At 31.8% G+C, this 20856-nt stretch overlaps 1 long non-coding RNA gene across 1 annotated transcript in view; it reads right to left on the bottom strand.

Annotated features, from left to right (window-relative positions):
• Positions 1-11035: 11035 nt before the first annotated feature.
• The window catches only part of LOC148284166 (uncharacterized), a 149400-nt gene continuing 139579 nt past the window's right edge, over positions 11036-20856 (bottom strand). The window contains exon 3 of the long non-coding RNA XR_015825390.1: positions 11036-11151. This is a non-coding gene — a long non-coding RNA (uncharacterized LOC148284166). The remainder of the gene's footprint in view (positions 11152-20856) is intronic.

The following is a 20856-nucleotide window of genomic DNA, read 5'->3' as shown; positions in this document are numbered from 1 at the left end:
TATTTAATAGGAAAGTGGAAATAAAAGAAGGCAAAGAGAGGAGTGTTGAAGTGAGTTAAGAAATATTTCTTCCGAAGTGATTTAAATAAAGTTTCTTCAGAAATCTATCAATCAATGGACAATATGCATATCTCATTGTATAATTTTAAATATTTACATGGTGCGGCGGTGTCCCTGGCTTGGACACGTGGTGCGGATGCCTCGGAAAGTCGTAACCCAAGTTGCTTCTTCTTCACACTTCACTGAAAGACCATTGATGACGATCTTTCTGCTTTATTCTGCGAAAATAAGGTACGATGGATTGACGTGGATGATTGATTGGCGAGAGTCCCGGGTCGCGATATGGTCTCTTGGAGACAGGCGCCTGGTGATTTCTACACGCCCTACTTAGAAGCGGATGAGGAAAAATAAAAATAAGCGTTACTAGTTGCTTTACAATACCTCTTTTATATTACAAAGGCTTACATGGGACAAGTAAAAATGAAGTCATTAAAAAAAATGCAATAGTGCTAAAATTTAATTTTACGCGCTTACGTGAAATCAATAATTTTTTCGATGTTTTTTAAGGAACCAGAGATAGGTTTTAAAAAAGTAAAACGACTTTTAACGATTCGATGAATTTAACATTTTAATTCTATAAAATTATCAATGAAAACGCCCCGCCCCATTCCAAGCAAAATTTGAGTAATATACTCATACGTTAAGGTTATAAGTACATGAACATAATGTTAAGATAAAAGAGGATGTTTTTATGTTTTCCCTTTTCAGACCCGCCTCTGGAGGTGACTTTTAATTTAATACTATTGACAGAATACGAGAGTTTTTCTTTCCCTCACTTTCCCCTCGATTCCCGACCTTCCATGTTCTGAAGATTTCCATATTATTTCTCGAACGAAGTCATGTTCCACTTTGCCTTCTGAATAATTTGCTTTCATCTCTGCATAAAGCCGTCTGCAAGTAAAAAATATATTCATAAACAACTAATATTCTAGACTTATTAAGGTAATTTCTCAGTTGGGGTGAATATTTTTAACCAATAAGGGGAAATGTAACGTTTTGATTTTTTAATAATATATATGTATGCTTTCAGGAATAAGGTTGTCTTTTTTAACATCCATCAATCCCGATCTTACATCACTGATAAAATTATTTATTCAAAAGTATCAAAATAATAAATCAAAAGCTTCTACAGTAATATAATTTATTATTAATTTATGAATACATTTTGTAAGAACTATGTACAAACTAAATCTTCAATATTCACTATTAAGTTTGTACATTTTAGTTTATATTTATAACATCTTAATTTTAAGTAATGATTTTTATTTTAAATCGTCATTGAGAATGATTGAATAAACTATTAACATTTTAATTCAAACAATCTTTCTTCTTGTAATTGGCTCTTGAACATTCAAATTAGTTAGTAAACTTTGTTGATGGAAGTTCATTTCAATTTATAAGTCAAACAATAAAATTTATTGGTCTTTATAACTGAGGGCCAATTGCACCGAAAAAAATAATATGATTAAATTATAAATAAACTTATCAGTGAAACTTCTTGGTAACGTTTTAAGCGCTCGTTGGTCAAAATAATAAAAAGTAAAACTATACCAAGAAGTTTCATTGATAAGTTTATTTATAATTTTATCACAATCATAAAAAAAAGTTTTTTTAACGCTAAATAATCGTTCCGTTTTCGTTAAAATGGTCAAAACTGTTTCATGAAAAAAACCAAAGAGACAAAAAATCATTTTTCCAATTTTGACAGAAACACAGCAATTATTTAACTTTAAACTTTGTTACGTTGCTTTTTTTGTGCAACCAGCCTTCAGAGGGCTTTTTATTTGTTAATCTTATGATGTAAAGTGTATTACAAAGTATAATACAAATTTATTATATTCCTAGGAGTTACTACAGCTCATTAAAAAACTAAAGTAATACTATCATTTCTTTTAAAATACACGTTCAGAACAACAAAGAAACAATTTCAACATCTAAATAACTTATTATATCTCAATAAAATATAAACTTAAATACTTGAACAGCTTCTTCCATAAAAAATATAAATAAATAAAAATGCTTTCATGAACGTGGCAAATCTAAGACTAATTTAAAGTATCAACCTCTCGTAAATGAAAAAAAAAATATTTTAAAAAATGTAAATGTCTTACAAACAAATACGATAGATTAAGATCTAAATTTGATGCAACAGGGGGAAAATATTTTTGAGAAGGAAATATAGAAGTCAAGGAATTTACAGGGCTTATGACTTGTCGTTGGCAGGTTTAAGTGGCCACATTACACACTGTGTAACATTCATTATTCTGCCTTTGTTTAAACATCCACATTTTCTCAACTCTTCTATCTGTTGTCTTTTGTAAAATATTAGACATTTGGACATACTCAAAACATTGTTGAATCAACTAACTGGTAGAAGAGAATTATAAAAAAATTATAATATAATATAAAATTATTTTGAGGCGTTGCTTAGAAGGTGAATCGGTTCAGTCGGGTGAATCTCACCCACATGATAAAGGTTTTAACTCTTTACTTCTCAAAAATGTTTTCCCTCTGATGCAACAAATTTATATCTGAATTACTCACTAGGGAGGAAATCCAGCCAGTCTGCAAAGATTTGGACGTTCTCAAAACATTGTTGGATGGAAAATTAACTCTAAAATAAATAAATGTAATAAATTAACCTGCGGTTGGATCACTAACTGACAAAATATTACATTTTTATTTCCATAGAACGATAATATGTTATAATGCATTGAATCTATGCATATTTCGCAATATTTTCTATGCATTTTGATGTTTTGTTTACCGCGTTATTGTTACCTGTGATGTTTAAACCCCTTCTCTCCGCTTCCATGTGGAGTTCTCTGACTAATTGTTTTAATCTCAGTATTTATCGGAGAGTTCCAGGTAACACGCGCGTGGTAGAATCTAAATAATTTGCGTGTGACAAAAATGAAATACTTATTACAAAGGTAGTTGATTTTCAGTGCACATTTGTGAGTGATAATGTTCAAAGTATGTTTTTAACTATTGATTATCAAAAAAACTTGTGCGTTGACAAAACGAAATGTTTAATGATTACTTGTTATTATCAATAAATTATCGCTTGTGAGGTTCCTGTGATTTGGTAAGTACCACTTGTTGGATTTAATATACGAGTACATGATTTATTTTGTTATTTTCGATAAACAAGTTTTGTAATGTTTTAAATTTTGTTGATAAGGATGGTCATAATTTTATTGATAGTTATTGTGTCCTGTATTAATACTTCTTCTTGCCGACGTTTCGGACAGCGTTACAATGTTCGTTATTTGTGCTGATGTAATTTTAGTGATCAAAAGCATTGTGGTTGTATGAGGAATTCGTACCGTGCCGCAGCCGGCAGGTTTTTGTTGTGTCGGTTTATGAATTCATATTCAATGCCAGGTACCATGATGTTTTTAGGCGCATTTCGTCTTCTCTAATAAAATTGTATGGATGTTTATACATTTATATGGCCTCCTTTATCAGACGAGCTGTCCGAAACGTCGGGCGTCGGTAAGAATGAGTATGAATACACGGCACAATAGCCTAGAAAATCTTCACAAGAAAGGCTGTGAAAAGCTAGGAAGCTTTTTGTTAGTTTACAATTTATTATGATATTATCGTTCTGTGTATATTAATTTATTTCGAAACGACCTAGAAAATCATGCTACAATAACATTAAAAAAACGGTAGTAAAAAATGGTAGGTGTAACAATGGAGTTTGGCGTTCTATATTCTCTTCTAACTTGTCTTTTTTGTTGTTTTTCAAATATATTTATATGATTTTGCCGTTTTAATGATTCTGTAAACTATATATTTGCGTTTTAAAAAACATGTATAATCATATGTTTTTTAAAGTCGATTATTTACTTACGCGGCATTTTCATATTTAGAAGGTTAATTATTTACCTTAAAGGATAAACCACAGAAGTCAGATAAAACAAAATGTTTAGAAAACAAGATTTTGTGATTGTGCTTATTCCAAAACATGATATCTTTTGAAACATGTGAGATAATTTCATTTTTTATAAATTAAAATTAATGTTCATTGTAAAATCATAACTTTGGTATCTGACTATCTGGAACTACTGACGTTTTTTGCATGAAAATAATCTGAACTTCTGATTTTTATTTAAACTAAAAAAAAACATTTTTTTGACGAAAGTGGATTTTATTATTCATGTATAAAATAGCTAATTGCGATAATTGCCGCATTTTAAACTTTAAAGCGGCAGAAAGTGTCTCCTGTATTTTATTCTCTACGGTACAGAATTCATTAAGCAGGTAAGTTCTTATTTAACACTATTTGAGTTAATTTTAAAACATACTTTTTTAGAATGTTATTAATGCAATATGAATGTTATATGTGCAGAATGTTATTTAAAAAAATAGTCAGCTAAAGTCTGTAAATAATTCAAATGATAAAAAAAACCCTATTAAAATCGTAAACGAATACTTAAACAATTGTTTCAAACAAGGGGTGTTTTGTATTTGTTTATTAAAACAAATTTCAATCAAATCCCTTCTTAATTTTTTCCCCTCTCCGTGGCAATAAATTTCAATATTTTTTATTTATTTATGCTTTATTAAGTTAGTTCATAACATCTTAAGAACTAATATTAACTTTTAATAATATTACAATTTTTTTATCAAAATTTCTTAATAACACATTTTTTCAAATTAATTTTAAATATATATTTTTTTATATTTCCTTTATTTCTTCAGGTAACTCATTGTACAGCTTCAATCCCTTGTACAATGGGTTTTGAGATTCCGTTTTTTTCCTCATTGGTAATTTTATCTTTTTTTACCCCTTGTTTCATATATATGGCATTGTTGGTTAAATTTTACTATTGTTTTTATTTTATTCATCCCCTTAATTAATTTGTGTAAAAAAATTTACTCATTATATTTAATTTGTTTCTTTACTGTGAGCAAGCCAATTTCTTCGTGCATTCTTTCTACATTAGAATAGATATTTCTTTTGAGTATAATCCTCATTGCCTTATTTCGAAGAATTTGTATATTTTGAAATTCTCCTCCATTACATAAAAAAAGAATGGAAGAACAGTAATTTATGTGTGGACATATTATTGTTTTATATATAAGAATACTACTTTTTAAGTCTATTTTCATATTAATTACTCCCTAGAGAGTGAAATCAAGCTTTGTCTCTAAACATCTGGACCTACTCAAAATAATGTTTACTATATACTGTTTTATGAGTTTTTAGATGGGGAAATCCAAATATCTAAAATGAACAAGTGATTAAGAAGCTATGTTTAGAAATTTGGCCCAAAATCCGATATTAATTTTACAACTCGCACGGAAGAAGGCAACTTTAGTGTAACTTTCCTATCTTACTAGCGTGGCGGCGAGGCGGCGCGGCGGCGCGGCGCAAGTGAATCTAAAAAGCGAAAATTATTCAAAAACCTCGGTAATGTATTCATAATCTTCCTCGGGTGAATATTTCGCGGCGTGGTTGTCACCAGCTAATTTGATATCTGACATAACGTCCCGCCTCGTGATTACGTGGTTTAGTACAAGATGTATCCCATCTTGTGCAGTCCTGAGGGATTTCTATACTTGTTACACGGTACACTTGTTTCGCCTGAATCCCTTCCAATAATCGCCCATATTCGGAAAATAAATAAATACGAGAAAAATCACAATCTCACACATACATTTTTCTACCAAAAGTTAAAGCTGCATTAAGATAAACATTTTTTTTTTAAATCTTTAAAAAAATATCGTGAATTCCCCTCATAATTTTATTTAACATTTGTAAAAAATATTGGCGTTTTTATGATTTACGAATTACAACCGGGATGAAGAATACCTTGAAAAGGGAATATGGAAGCCTATGCATTAACAGGGCTTATGACCTATCATTAGCTGGTTTATTTATTTTATTTCACACTTTATATACATATACGCTATATTTACATATGAGGGCCGGCATATTGCCTTAAAGCAATTTCTTCCTACCTACCCAAACCATTTAGTTTCAGAAAATTACAAATACATGGACATTTTAAATCTTACAATTTTATACAAACATTTAAAATAAAGATTAACAAAATAAAAATATATAATTTGATTTACACTATACTATGAAGAGAGGAGAGGGAATGGGAAGGCAAGAAGGATAAAATAACAATTTAAATATTTAGATAGTGACATTTCAATCTTGACTTAAATGTTAATAAAGAAGGTTTAAGTGGCCACTTTACACACTGTGTAACATTCACCATTTTGCCTATATTTGAATATCTTTTTTTCTTCAATTCTTACATTTGTTGATTTTAGTGAATTTAAAGAGCTGAAACCTTTCTTGTTGTGAAGAGATTCATCTGACTCAATTATTTCACATACTAGGAAACTCCTGAAAACAATTTTCAATTTTTAAACTTCTTCGTGGACCAGTTAATTTATTAACAAAATATTATTATGATTTACCCAAATATTCTAGTTTTGATGCCTAATTTCAACGAGTTGTACATAACTGACTATTGGCCAATGACATGAAATATTTATTTAAAGCGTGTTTTTACTCTTGAATATTTCATGGTCCTTGGACTGGTACCTTTATTTAACAAAAATGATCAATAAACCCTGCGTTTGGTGTACCGATGCTGTTCTCTATGCACCATTAGGTGCAGAAAAGGAAAAATGATGATGATGATGATTATTATTAGACAATAGGAATCAAGTTGTGGTAAAGTAGGGCTCGAACTAAGGACCTCTGTTCTGTGAGTCCGTGACACTAGTCACGGGACCACAACTTGATTAAAATTTTATATTGTCAAATCGTGGGTATTATAAAAAATACCTACAATTCCTACATTGTTTTTAGAAGCTTTTACTGGCAAAATCCGCAACAACGCGTTCATTAGCACCCTTTGTAGGCATATCTAGTATTTTGCTGTGTATTTTTTTAACGATTTCTACAATAATAAGAACTGAGCTTTTTTGTCCGGGGGGATGTTGTATATCGTTCTGAGTATGAAACAGAAACAGAATCCTGGACCATTTTATTTTATAAGGTAATTCAACAAAAATACATTCTAGAAAACATAAAATTTGAAGGTATTCGTCGATACAATTTCACATGTATATTTATCTTCAATTATAGATTTATATATATATATTTTAACAAACATATATATTTTTTTAAGTCTTATACAGTAAACAACACAATAAAACAAGTTTTACGTGTGCACTTATTAACTAATATTTATTCTCAAGAGATTATTCGCAAAAATTGGGTGAGTATCATGAAAAATGGCAATTTTGTTTTTTCGGTAGTAAATATTTTATTCCCGACACATGCGGGCCGTAGGTGTATGGTATGTAGCATTACTTGAAAAGAAATTCAGTTTAAATATGTCTCGAAGTCTGAGTTTTCTCAATCCCACATTATTATTATTTTTTTTCGGTGGCTGGTATCAACTTTATAGTTTAATATTTTATAAAGAAATTTTATATCGAAAACAACGCGACGAGACGTTTTGTCAGAGAATCAAAATGAAAAAGAGTTAATCAATGAAAATGATGTCACATAAATCTACAAGACTTGAATTATCTCTCTGATTTTTTATAATAATGATGTCGTATTTTTATAATATATGGAAAAAAGGTTATTAAATAGTATCTATGAATATGTGTCAATTTTTTTATTTTTAATACCTGTATTGCAAAACATGTCGTCCTTGCTGAATATAACATGACGTTACAGCACCGTTTCTAGAAGGTTTTTTTAGCCCAGTCTTTTTCAACTGTTAAACTACAGATAGATATGCCGCTACGTAGCAAGAAAGCAAACTTTTAGCAATTATTTTTTTTTTCATATTTTTTTAAAAATTAATATAAAGATACATGTTACAAAAAAATAATAATAACGTATCCCTAATTTTATGAGGCCAGAACTCTGTATTGAGTTGGAATGCAACATAATGGAAAGTGGGAGCATGCATTTTATCGAAGAATATTAAAAATCATAATTATTACACAAAAATGTTAATAAACATCTGGTCCAACACGCTTAACAGTATATAAATATGTGCAATGTCTCGCACCAGTCTCCTGGAAAGATCTCTTCCCTTAGACAAAATCCAAACTTGTACACTTCTCCTAAAAATGTATCAATAATCCTTTATTTTAATGTCTATTGTCTTCATAGATTGAAACAATGTCTCAGATAGGAAAGTTGGGGGACATCAAAGCATCACTCCAATTTGCTACCTAGTGGCATGTGTGCTGAAATCATTGCTAGTATCGAGCATGTTTAAATAAGCATGCTGATAAATCGACCGACGCCGACGGTTGATTTTTGACCGGCTACCTGTGGTGGAGATGGAAAGGGGAACGCTTATAAGCAAGTTTGCTAATTAAACGCGTTTGCTTATTAGCATGCTAGTATCAATCAGACCCAAACCGTCCTATTCCTTCTTTTTTTTCGTGTTGACAGAAGTTTCTGGATGCATTTGGAGTTTTCAACTAGAGAGAGCCTGGTAGTAAATGACACGTATCTTGGAGTATTCGTTTTGAGCATACATATTCAGGAGCATGCTTAAAACGAGTATGCTTATCTTAAGCAAATGTACACATTCAAAGAGTATTCTCGTCTGAAGCATATTCGGAGTCATACTTTTTTAGTAGCATGTCTATCTGTACCTTTATATTAATAGAAGAGAACTCCTGCCACCGACGGGTGTCACAAAACTTTGAGAAAAAATTTCAGTTCTCGCCTAATTGTATTTATAAAATTGAATAAAAGATATAAACACCGAAAATAAGGTATGTAATTTCCTAATGACTTAACATTTTTTGTTACTTTTTGTTGCTTCCCTAACTACATATGTTTCATACAGGTTTTCACAATTTCCATAAGGATCATCCTTGGAAGGTTTGGTGTATTTACCACGAAACAAGTGATATCCAACCCTCGGCGTGGCCCAAATTAACGGGAAAGGCAAAGGCAAACAGCGACCCCCGTTAGGTCGTGTACTTACTGCCAATATGTTTGGTTACGGGCTACAGCGGTGGGGTGGTGGACGGGTCGGGGGCTACGTTATGCCCTTCAAACGGTTAACAGCGTCACACTGATCGGCTTAATTCATTACACTTTGACTGAAATAATTTTGTGATTTTATTAAAAGTCACTACACTTTAACTTTTATAAAAAACTTTACAGTAGCATAACTACTTTCTTTTCGTAGCTAGTTTTATTTCAGGACAATGTATTTTCTTCAAACATTGTGACTTCAGAGTTTGCAGTTTCTTCCATTGCAGCCGCTAAGTGCAAAATCTTTAATTATGTTGTCTGCAGAAATGTTGCTCCTTTTTTTTCTTGGTCTATTTGTTGACCTCAAAGTCTTGTTCAGTTGTAAAATTGTAGTCTATGTCTTCGATGACGTACTTTTTTCAAAATTGTCTCTCCTAGAATAAACAGTCAGTTTATAATAAATAAGTAATCTGAATCTGGGATTTTCACTTCTACGCTACAATCCTCAAAGGGTTTTGGAGACGAGAATAATTTACGCGGCACGCGCTGTACACCAGAAAAAAAGGCATTTTTTCCCTTTGCCCCAAAAGAGGGGATTAAATTACCGACGTGTATCGGCCAAACTTTGAAAAATCGTCATTAGATTTTTCGAGGAGCGGAAGACTCTTCTCCGGGTGAAGCCAGAAGACTGGAATTCACTGCGGGAGGCGAACATCGTCTGAAAACGGAGACCCTAGGGTGGCTTGTATAGAGATTGCCGGAAGACCAATTCATCGCTGCAGCATCGGTGAAGGACCAGAAGTGGAAGCGGTCGGGTGTAGACTGACTGTTGATGGAATCAAATGGAACCGGGAGACGGCAGGAAGCATCAAAATACGGAAGGAGGTACCCGAAGGCAAAATGAGAATCGGGAATCCTTGTAAGCGAAATACTTATAATTTTCGAGTTGTGTGGGTAGACCGTGTTGTATTGTGATGCATTGCATAGAAATAGGTTGCACCATTGATATGGAATCGATGTTTTTTTTTATTTATTCATACAAAAATGTTTATTTTTAATAATAATAAAGAATTAACTCTATGAGGCCAGGAGCCCTGTGTTTATATGAATCCAACCATTTAACCACTTGACTGAAGATACGAATGTACTCCAAGTAAGGCTACGGCAATTTTTCGTGTAAAATGATGATTTAAATTCCAGGAAAAAATAGACAATTTTTTTAATCTACTGGGTTCGGTAACGTTTCCATGAATTTTTTATTTGATTTATTTGTTTCATTTTATTTATCCTATTAATTTTATTTATTTGTTATTATTATTATTTTGTTTGTTTTTTTTTATAACATTTATTTTATTTTTTAATTTGTTTTATTTAAATCACTTTTATTTATTTTGTTTATTTTATTTTTTCAATTACTTTACGTATTATTATTTTATTTTTTTAATTCATTTTATTTGTAAAATAATATTACGATAAAGTACAATTTGAGATTTAGGTACAAAAATCTGTATATTTGTATGAAAATTTAAAGTATATTCATCAGTAACTTATAATAATTGAAAATGCTAAGAAAAAAACGTCGTGTGCATATTTTATTTTTCATTAAGAAAATTCAATTTTACTTTGTAGATAAAATCGGAGATAAATCTCAACTTCTCATTGTCATACGGGCTCAGGCATCCTGTCGGCTGCCAGCTCCTGAGCATGTGACTTAGTCATGTTCGCGTCTATAGTTCTAACATGAACTGCTAACGAACAGTCAGCAACTGATGCCAAGGACCCATAACGCCTTGTTTTTTTAATTTTAAAAAATATTTTTGAAATTAAAAATCGTTTACTGTAATGAACATACTTTATAATTAATTAATTATTTATGCCAAACAGTAGTCACTGATGACACCCCGGAAAAACATCAGTATCTGAAAATCTTAAAACATGAATCAGTCGGTTTTCATGTTAGTTGTCCGTAAACAGAATACTCACCAGCGCGTAATTAGATTTCCCGCAATCCTCGCCTTTTGCGGGGGAAAGTCACCGCGAGACTGACCCTCCATTCTCCATTAGGTGCTAGTGAGGGGGGCGCTGGACTGGAGGGGAGCCTGAAAGGAAGAGAAAAGAATTGTTAGAGATGATGGATGGCAACAGCTGCCCTTAAATCTAATAGCTTTATAGGATACTTCGTGGGGAGTTTATTAGGGCTGGCGCGAGCAGCAATTATCAAATATCAATATTTCAATTTTAATCAATTAACATGCCAATATTATTTACTTAGCATGGAAAACACTCTTTCCATCCCTATGACACTATTTGTTTATGTTTCGAATTGCACTATCATTATCATCGGGCCCTTATCTGCACCCAATGATGCATAGGGCACTGCGTTGCTAAACCAAACGCGGCTTTTCCGAATGTCTGTTACATTCGAGTTACGCTTCGGGTGCCAGACTGCGGACAGTAAAATATTGCAGTGCTAAATCGTTATTTGAATCATTAATATATGTCGACCTTGCCAGGAATTCAACCACGTACCTCAAGCAGGGTAGGCGAACGCGTCAATAAGTAAACTATAAAATGGACTTAACAAGAGGCTGAAATTCTACAACGAACTACCAGAATAAAGTTTAAAAAAACACAGGCAACCTGTTCAAAAGATGTTAAAAATATTAACACTAACAATTTTTTAATGAAAGTAACGTCAAATTATTTTCAAATAAAAAAAAAACATTCGATTTCCCTTTTCAGGATTTTAACCTTTAAGTGGCCATCGAGTCGACAACACTCGTCTAAGGCTCCGGTTCCTTCTCAAATACAAAACTTTTTTTTTCATCTGCCCGAATACGGACAAAATTAATTTATTTAAAAAAGCTTTAATGTTACAAAAAATTATTATATTTATTTTTTTACCGTTTCCGGTACACCGTATAGAACTGTATTAGAATATGGACATGAAGCTGTTATATAGCATGTGAACCTTGGACCTCAACCTTAAAGCTTTTAAAGATACATTGTGAGGAATTCACTATTACTGGTGTGTTCAGCAATTATTAATTATTAATTATTTAATCAACGTCATAAGCTTAGCACAAAAAACACTATATTTTTCGCTAATTGCATTAAAGAAAAAGATGTTTTCTTTCTATCTAAAAAAAGTTTAAGGAATGAAGTAATAAAATGACAATTCCCAACTGGCATCAAGCGAAGGCTAAACGGTTGGCAGGGCCATATACTGCAAATGCCCTCTGAGACCCTTAACCACGCTTGCCTACTTTACAAGGTATCAGGTGGAAAATATTTATTTATTTATAAAAATACATATATTACAACAAAAAAACAGTAACGTTTTCCTAACTCTATGAGACCCGGTGTTGAGTTGGTATACAACTTGATAAAAAGTGAAAGCATGCATATTATTAAACAGTACTAAAAATAAAAAATATTACATTAAAATGTATTCCATAAAACATCTGGACAACATGCTTAATAGTATATAAATCTTTACAATATCTCGCAGCAGTCTCCTGCAATATCAAATTATCGTATCGTAAGTTACGTGTATTAATTAAATTTCAAAATAAAATGTTTTTTTTACAGAATAAAGTTTATAAATTTACTGTTAAGTAAATAACAGCATTTATCGATATTATTCCTGGCCGATAACCTTTATTTCCCATCCTTCCTTTGACCCATCCTTATGGTACCTACCTAATATTAAGATAGAAGATATTCTAAATTAGAAGATTCGGATTTAGAACAAAAACAATACAACATTTTTGACTTGACAAAAAATCGGATAAAAAGTGGTTGGAATCGTCGCGCGTCGAGGAAAACATTGTCATATTAAAGTTCATTTGTGATCCAGTGCCAGAAATTGAAGAACATTCAGATTATATTAAAAGTAGGTATCCACTCCATGTACCTATTCCTTTCTCAAATATTTCCCAATTCACAAAACCGAATGAAATTCGATTTTCATTCACAGTCCGCCTTTTTGTTAACATTTACCACACTTGTAAAAATATAATTTATGACATTTCTTGACATATATATTTACAAAAAGGTTTCGAAAGTAGAAATTAATAATTATTGTTTTATTTTTATTTTTTATAATCAAACTTCTAACCAAGCTCTTTCTTGTACACTTTTCAGTATAGTTAAAAGTTTCAAATTATTTTTTTTAAATATACTTACGCATCCACACACACGCACCCTCTCCCTCATTCATTCACACACGCACATGCACACACTCTCTCATTCATTCACACATACACATATTCACATTCACACACATGAATACAAACGTCACACACATACAATGACGTAAACTTTTTTTCTTATAAATTATGTATTATTAGATTTACAGTGGATTTTTTTAATTGGCCCTAGTATTTTAAATATATTTCTACTTATTTTTTTACGTAATAGTTGTAAAAATCCCAAATAAAAAAATATATATACTCGCATATGCCTAGCAGTAGTGTTTGGGTCGCGAAATTTTATTATTTTGTCTCTCAGTCGTCGATTATATTTAATTTTCTTTGAGTCTTCATAATTTGTTTATCAGCAGCATAAGTTAATAATTGCTAAATTTGAGCATATCCCCGCATTTGACTAATTATCGGAAAAGATTCACTTGTTCAGAGTATTCCAAAGACCAGAACGTCCTTAAGTCGGTAAGTTCCCACAGTGTGCTCCGCAAGTTCCGGAATGTAATTGAAAACCACAGCATGATCAGAATGTTTCACAAAGCGTTGGTGCAGTAAGAGTAACGAGGAGCGATGAAATGGAAACCTCTAATGCGATTATTATCCCCTCAGAGCGGAGCGCTGCCGCCGAATGAGAGTGCTACAGCTCATTTTTCACAACCTTATTCCACTTTATTACGATCTTACACTTTCGGCTCTTTATTTTAAGATTTATACTGCTTTGCCTTCTTGTGTAAATGAGGTTTATTATATTTATTGTTTAAAACATTCAAATTAATTAGAGAATATTTCTGGTGAAATCATATTTTTTAAATCTTAATATTGTCAATTTAATTTGTTTGATTAATTTAAAAGACAATTATTATCATCGGTCTCGTGGTGTAGTTGTCAGCGCGTTTCCCTACCATGCAAGAGGTCTCGATCCCGACGTGAAATATTGATTTAAAAAGGTATTTTTGGTTTCAAAGTTTCAAAACTGAGACCTTAAGCGTAATATTTATCATCATACCTTCATATATATTTATTTATTTTTTCCCGTAAGAACAATGATAAATAATGGAAATTATGTGACCTCTCTGGGGCTACCCGTGCTGAGGACACTTGACAACATACTTTAAAAAAAAATATTTTTACATGTAAGAATATACAAAGAAGACGTACATAAAGAGATAATTAACAAAATGTTAAGACAGTTTTATACTTTATTTACGTATACCTTTATTATTTATATTTAATGACGCACATCAAAAGAACAAATGCATAACATAAACTATACATTTGAGGAGCAATTGATTCCATATTGGTTTGGGCGAATGAGGCAATCCATTTTACTTTTAACCCAGCTCCACTATTCATATAAGATAGTGCACCAATGCAGTGCCCTATGCACCACAGGGTGCGGAAAGTGAATTATGATAATGATGTTTTATTAAGATAAACTTAAATGAACCCAAAATCTAACACTGTACGCATATTATTTGCATAAAAATATTTGGGAGAACAAATAGTTTATTATTTATACTAAAAAAAAAAATTCGTTATTTTTTGTTTTATATATATATTTTTTATATCCACTTAATTTTTAAAAACCATCAATTTATTGTCCACCTCGTTTTTTATTGTGTTGTAACTTCTTTTTTCGAAAAAATAGTAAAAAAAATTTTAAATAATAAAGAACACGAATAAAACAGTAAAGAGTAAACTTCCGAAAAAATCATAAACAAAAATGATCAATTATAAATTATACAGAATAATAGTATGATTGAAAAAAAACATATTTGAAATATGGTTTATAAAGTTAAAAAAAAGTAATTAAATTAATAAATAATATAACTAAGTTACAGTGAGTACAAAATAAAATAACGAAAAAACACCAAAATATCAAAAAATATTTTTCACCAGTTTATTAGTATTTAAATATACTTTTTCTTGCTTATTAGCCAATAAAAGTACAAAAGGAAAGCAGATTAGTAAATTTTATTTTTATTATGTTTTTATTCCATTTTAATAATATTTCCACTTCATTTTAACCTGTATCCAGGCAGATAAGGAATGCAGTTCTGCGTGGGAAATAGAACCAGAACCCTGGACGAGTGTTTTCGACTCGATGGCTGCTCTCATTCTAAATTTTAAAAAAACGGATTGGAGATAAGTCCACCTCGTTGTGTACTGGTTGGCGCGTTCCCTTACTATTATTATTTATTTTAAGGCCCTGGATTCGATTCCTGGCAGGGTGGGCGTAAAATATGTACTGAAATATTTCTCTGTTCCGGAACTAGAATCTAAAGTGAAAGATCTAAATACGCTGCATTTGGTTTAAACATGCAGTACCTTATGTATCACTGGGTGTGGAAAGGAGGGTGAAGATGAGGATTTAAAAAAAATGTAATCGTTTTAAAATGCATATTTTAATATGACATTATTAAAAAACAGGGGGATTATAATGAAAGTACTCGTATATACATGTTTCCGCGCCGAGATTTTGGCCCGAAATCGTTCTTCAGAATTCCTCGCGCGCGTGTAATAAAAATATTTCAGCGGAGGTATGAAAAGCTCGCATCGTATTTCACTCCCCGAGTACAGTAGATCAGACGGAGAATGTAACAAGCCGTTTCAAATGCCGTTATAATGAGTAACGGTGTTATAACGCGCGACGCCACTCAGCAAATGTGCATTGAGAAAATACTACAAAATACCTCTTTACCTCCGGAAACGAGCAATCTTATTTCTCGCCGTGGTACTCCGGATTAACATAGTTCCCGCCATGTTTAGAAATACTTTCTCTATTATTTTTGCCAAACAGGAATGTATCATTTGAGATGCGGAGACTTTTTTTCATCTACAATAACAATGAGCCTCAAATTTCCGCTACACCAGCATCAAATATTTTACTTTGCTCAAATTAAGTATTTTTTCTTACTAACATATTACAACAGAGATAAAGAACATTTTAGAGAAGGTAGTACAAAAGTCCAGACATCTACAGGGCTGCTGACCTGTCATTGGCTGGTTTAAGTGGACACTTTACGCATTGTGTAACATTCACAATTTTGCCCATATTTCAACATCTATATTCCTCTAATTCTTTCATCTGTTGATGTTTGTGAAGTTAAAGAGCTGAGACCTTCATTGATATGGGTGAGATTCATCTAAAAAAAATATTTCACCCACATACTAGGCAAAGCCTGAAAATCATACTTATTCAATTTCTATACTTCTTCATGGACCAGTTGGATTTATCATTGCTAATTTTACTAACCTTTTAAAAGCTTTATGTTCTATGGCTGTATTTATTTTTTTATTCTCTATTGTAACAAGAAATTAGAAATTCCCGCTGTCACTTTTTTTTAAAGTGCATTTTTGTAACATTAATTCAAAGATTTTCCTATCGGTTTAACTTACATAAGAAAGCAATGTTTTTTTGTCAATAAACGAGTTACTCTTTTAAATTGTTCAATTTCATATTTCGCGATTTTTACTCCCACCCTTTCCCTTTCTCTATGATTTGTAAATGGAGCCTCTCACTACTATTCGTGGCCCTGTTATAGGTCCTGTCTTTAATGCAAATTAGCTGGCTTCCAAAAATAATTTTAAAGTTTTGAAATCATTTCGGCGAATCGATCATGTCCAATCAATTTCATCCCAGTCAATGGAGAATTTACTTCCCTCTTTTCTCAATTCAATGAAGAGCATACTATGTACTTTCGGATAACCCCTTTTCAGCACAAAGATGCTAATGCTACCAGATTACGGAGAACTCCTTCACGCAGCTTTTTTTGTTCGGAAACGAGAAATTTCCCCATGTATGTGGGCACCGACAAGAATACTTATGCCCTCAGATGCGGTGTGCGGTATGTGTAGGGCGAACTATCGCGATTTTTACTAAATTTAACTTTACTACTTTCACTGTCAGTTTGGAAAATTTTATGGAGGGTTTTTTTTGGATATTGTTTTTGATCATCATGATCATATTGCAATCAGAAATTTTAGCAAAAACTGTAATTTTCAAAATCTTAATTCATATCAAGTAATTTTCCTCGTAACGTACCTGATAAACGTAATGTTCTGATAATGTAAATATTTTTTTATCCTTAATAACATTGATCTTCGAATTTCCTTCTTATTTTAACTAGTATAAAATATTTATCTTTGCCCATTTTATGTTGTGTAAATTAGACTTTAAAACGTAATATTTTGCATAATGTGTATATCCCATTTATGTTTTTTTGTAATCTTCAAAATTCCGCCATATATGGTTGATGCATTTTGCCCAACTCATTTAACGTCATTTTAATTACTTTTACTCGGGGTTTGCGTATTAGATATACTCGTATGTACATTAACAAATCACGATTTACATCAGAAAAAAAAAATTAAAAATACATTTATCGTCAAAACTTCCAAGGTTATGTTGTAGTGAAAACACAATAATTTTAATTATCCTTATCAAAGTGTAGATGCTCCAATACTAAATATTCAAACTAAAATTGAAATAAATATGATTATTCAGTAGGTGAGTAAGACTGATTATTAATCTTTAAAACTTAATTTTTTGTAACATCATCAGAAGAAGAGTAACTAAAAATTAACTTAAATTAACTGAAATTTACTGTTTTTTATTTCTTTTAAAGTTCCTTCTCGTGGTTTTTTTTTAATCTCTTAAAATATGTATGTACTCGTATTTATAATTTTTTTTTCTTTTTGAAAATGTTTTTTTTTTCATTTGAGCATGTTTTTTTATTCTTACTTTTTAATTACTTTTACTAAGTTTTTTACATTATTTCCATTTATGTCAATACTAAGTACAAACATTGAAAATACTTTTTCCTTTGATTTTAATTTTTAAACTACTTTAATTTATGTTTTCTCCCTTTTTTGTACTTGAAAAAATAAAAATAGTTTATTGATAACCTTTGCATGTAATATAATATGGAACACGTGTGACGGTTGCGGTAGCCGGGGACTTTTAATGATAACTCCGACATAAGAGCCGGACTATCAAGGCATCCACTAAGTATGTCATGAAGCACCCCCATGTCCAACAGTAGACGGCAATCTTCTAAAGTAAGCAAGTGGTGCTTTTTGCAGGATTGAGATCGGTATTCCTGCATCTCCAGTTAAGATGTCTAAGAAACTACTAATTTACGATTCAAGAATATACAAATATACCATATATATGGAAATGTTGTTTTTCTCTTTATTATTTGATTACTCGAACGATGTTGAGCTGTTTGTATTTTTTGTACATTTTTTTGAGAGAAGTTTTTAAAAATGAATAGCATACCTCTTTTTCATTAGAAATATTAATTAAGTATCATAATCACATAAGTAGCTATGCCAAGCATTGTTTTTAAAGAAATTTGTTACGGGTAATTTTATAAACACTGTAAAATAAGATCTCGTATTTCAGTGAGTTTTATGGTAATATATTTTTCTCCGCGCTCCGTTTTATTAAATTAAGATTTTCTTTTCAGTTTACCCCTTTAAGTAAATACTCTATAGACTGTAGAAGCAGGTGGCCTGATTCGGAGTAATTGCCAATTACCTTGCATGCCTCGATTCACTGCAGACGATGTCATTAGATAAACTTCCATCGGATATACACTATTTGTGTAAATCTGATACCTTATAATATTGGATGCTTATTTCGTTCTACCTGATCAGGAACTGAACTCCTTAAGGAACGAGACATTTTGTTTTGTGTCAAAGTTTTATGAAAAGTTTTTAGATCATAACAAGCTAATCGTTATGTTTTTATTTCAACCTTTTCTAGCATCCGTGAAATGAGATTTAATATTTTTTCATTAGGTTTTAATATAAAAATAGTAAAACTAATATATACTTCAAAGCTATAATTACATAATTTTAAAAAAAGAAAATAATATAATAACCGTTCTGAAGATTCCCGTTACCGGGTAAACGAGCTAATTGGTCAAATAAATAAGTAAAACTACGCTAAGTTATTTTTTATAAAACAACAGAATTGATCAAATCGAAAAATCTGACCATTACAGTTTAGAATACAATATGGTTTTTTTTCCCTGGCTATTTATGATCTGACACGCTTGGTAAATTTTGAGTGTTTGGGTATTGTTTTTTCCCTATTGAAAATGTTTTTTTTCGTTTCTAGCTAGTAAAAGAGCACCCTTGAATGTATTTCTCTCATTGACATCCGGAATTACGGGCGCAGTAGAAATGTTTACACGAAATATCAGCTTTTCCCCCCCGATCGGGAAAATGGCAGGATAAACTAAACTCCTTACCTACTCATTCGACACTAAGAGCTCGTAGCCTCCTCGCATCCTGCCATCTCTAACGCTGCGTTGGTTCTCAAAGCCGGGAAGCAACATCATAAAGCCAATAAGTTCCCACCTAATTATGATGTTTAAACACAATACGTTAGTTTCACGGTTAGAGAGGGATTCAATGATAATTTTCCCCTTATTTGTGAAGACGAGAGATGCATTGACGATGGATTATAGTTAATCTGTAATGATTCGTCAATCTTCTTCTTCTTCAGAAGAAAATCGATGTGAACAAATTTAAGTTTGACGAAACATGGGCAGAGATTCGAAGCTCTTGTCAGTAAAAGCATTTACTCTATTAAAAACAAACCTTTCCATCCGGATCTTATTAAGGGGGATGGAGCAATCTCAAGTCATCCCTTCTGTACTTCTGCGAACGAAATTCTTGGCCAGAAAGCGGAAAAAAAACCTACTAGGATCTCTAATTATAAATATGGTAAATAGCGGTGCGTGTTAGATTGAAAGCCCTTCGAGACGGTAAGGGTAACCTAGACCAATTGACACTCTTATAGGTGATTATCGTCGGCCTCGTGGCTTAGTAGTCAGCGCGTTTGTCTACCATGCAAGATGTCTCGGGCTTGATTCCCGACATGGTTGGCATGAATTTTTTAATTTTTTAATTTTATTTCTTTATTTGAAAAAAAAAAGAAATATATGCGTTCTTATAATTCACCCTAATATTTAAATTTTGGTGACCATTTTCAACGAGTTGGCAATAACTCACTATTAGAAAATGGAAATCAAATCGGGGCAAAGTGGGGCTCGATTCCTGGCATATTTATTTTAATAGGTGTTAATACATTAGAATATTTCATAGTCCCTGGACGCCTGAAGCGTAAGCGTGATCATTTAACCGTCATATAACGAAAATGTTTGAGATTCACTGCGATCGGTGAACCAATGCAGTGTCTTATGCACCATTAGATGCCAAAAATTAATAATGAAAAAATGAGCGTTTACAAAAATTAACTAAGTATAAATAATTTATAAACCCACCCTCACACCCATATATACTCACACACGTATTCACACACGTACCAAAACCACACACCACTCCCATACCCACGCATCCTTACAAAAACTTGCACACATGCACTTCTACTCGTACCTTTCCCTTACTGTCCTAAAAACATCCGCGCGTTACGGTACTCTGTAGTCACTACACATTTAAAAATAAGAAATTTAAAAAGAGAAAAATGGAGTACTTATAGGGAATGGCTTTAATTAACCATAATTTAATTCAAAGATGATAATATTTCAAATCTAACTGCTGAAAACATGAAAAGTACTGGACTAC

Source organism: Micrasema longulum, unplaced genomic scaffold, assembly GCF_059751315.1.
Source record: "Micrasema longulum isolate JH-2025_06_02 unplaced genomic scaffold, ASM5975131v1 h1tg000142l, whole genome shotgun sequence".
NCBI classification, from domain to species: Eukaryota; Metazoa; Arthropoda; class Insecta; order Trichoptera; family Brachycentridae; genus Micrasema; species Micrasema longulum.
This window is presented reverse-complemented; position numbering and strand designations above follow the sequence as displayed.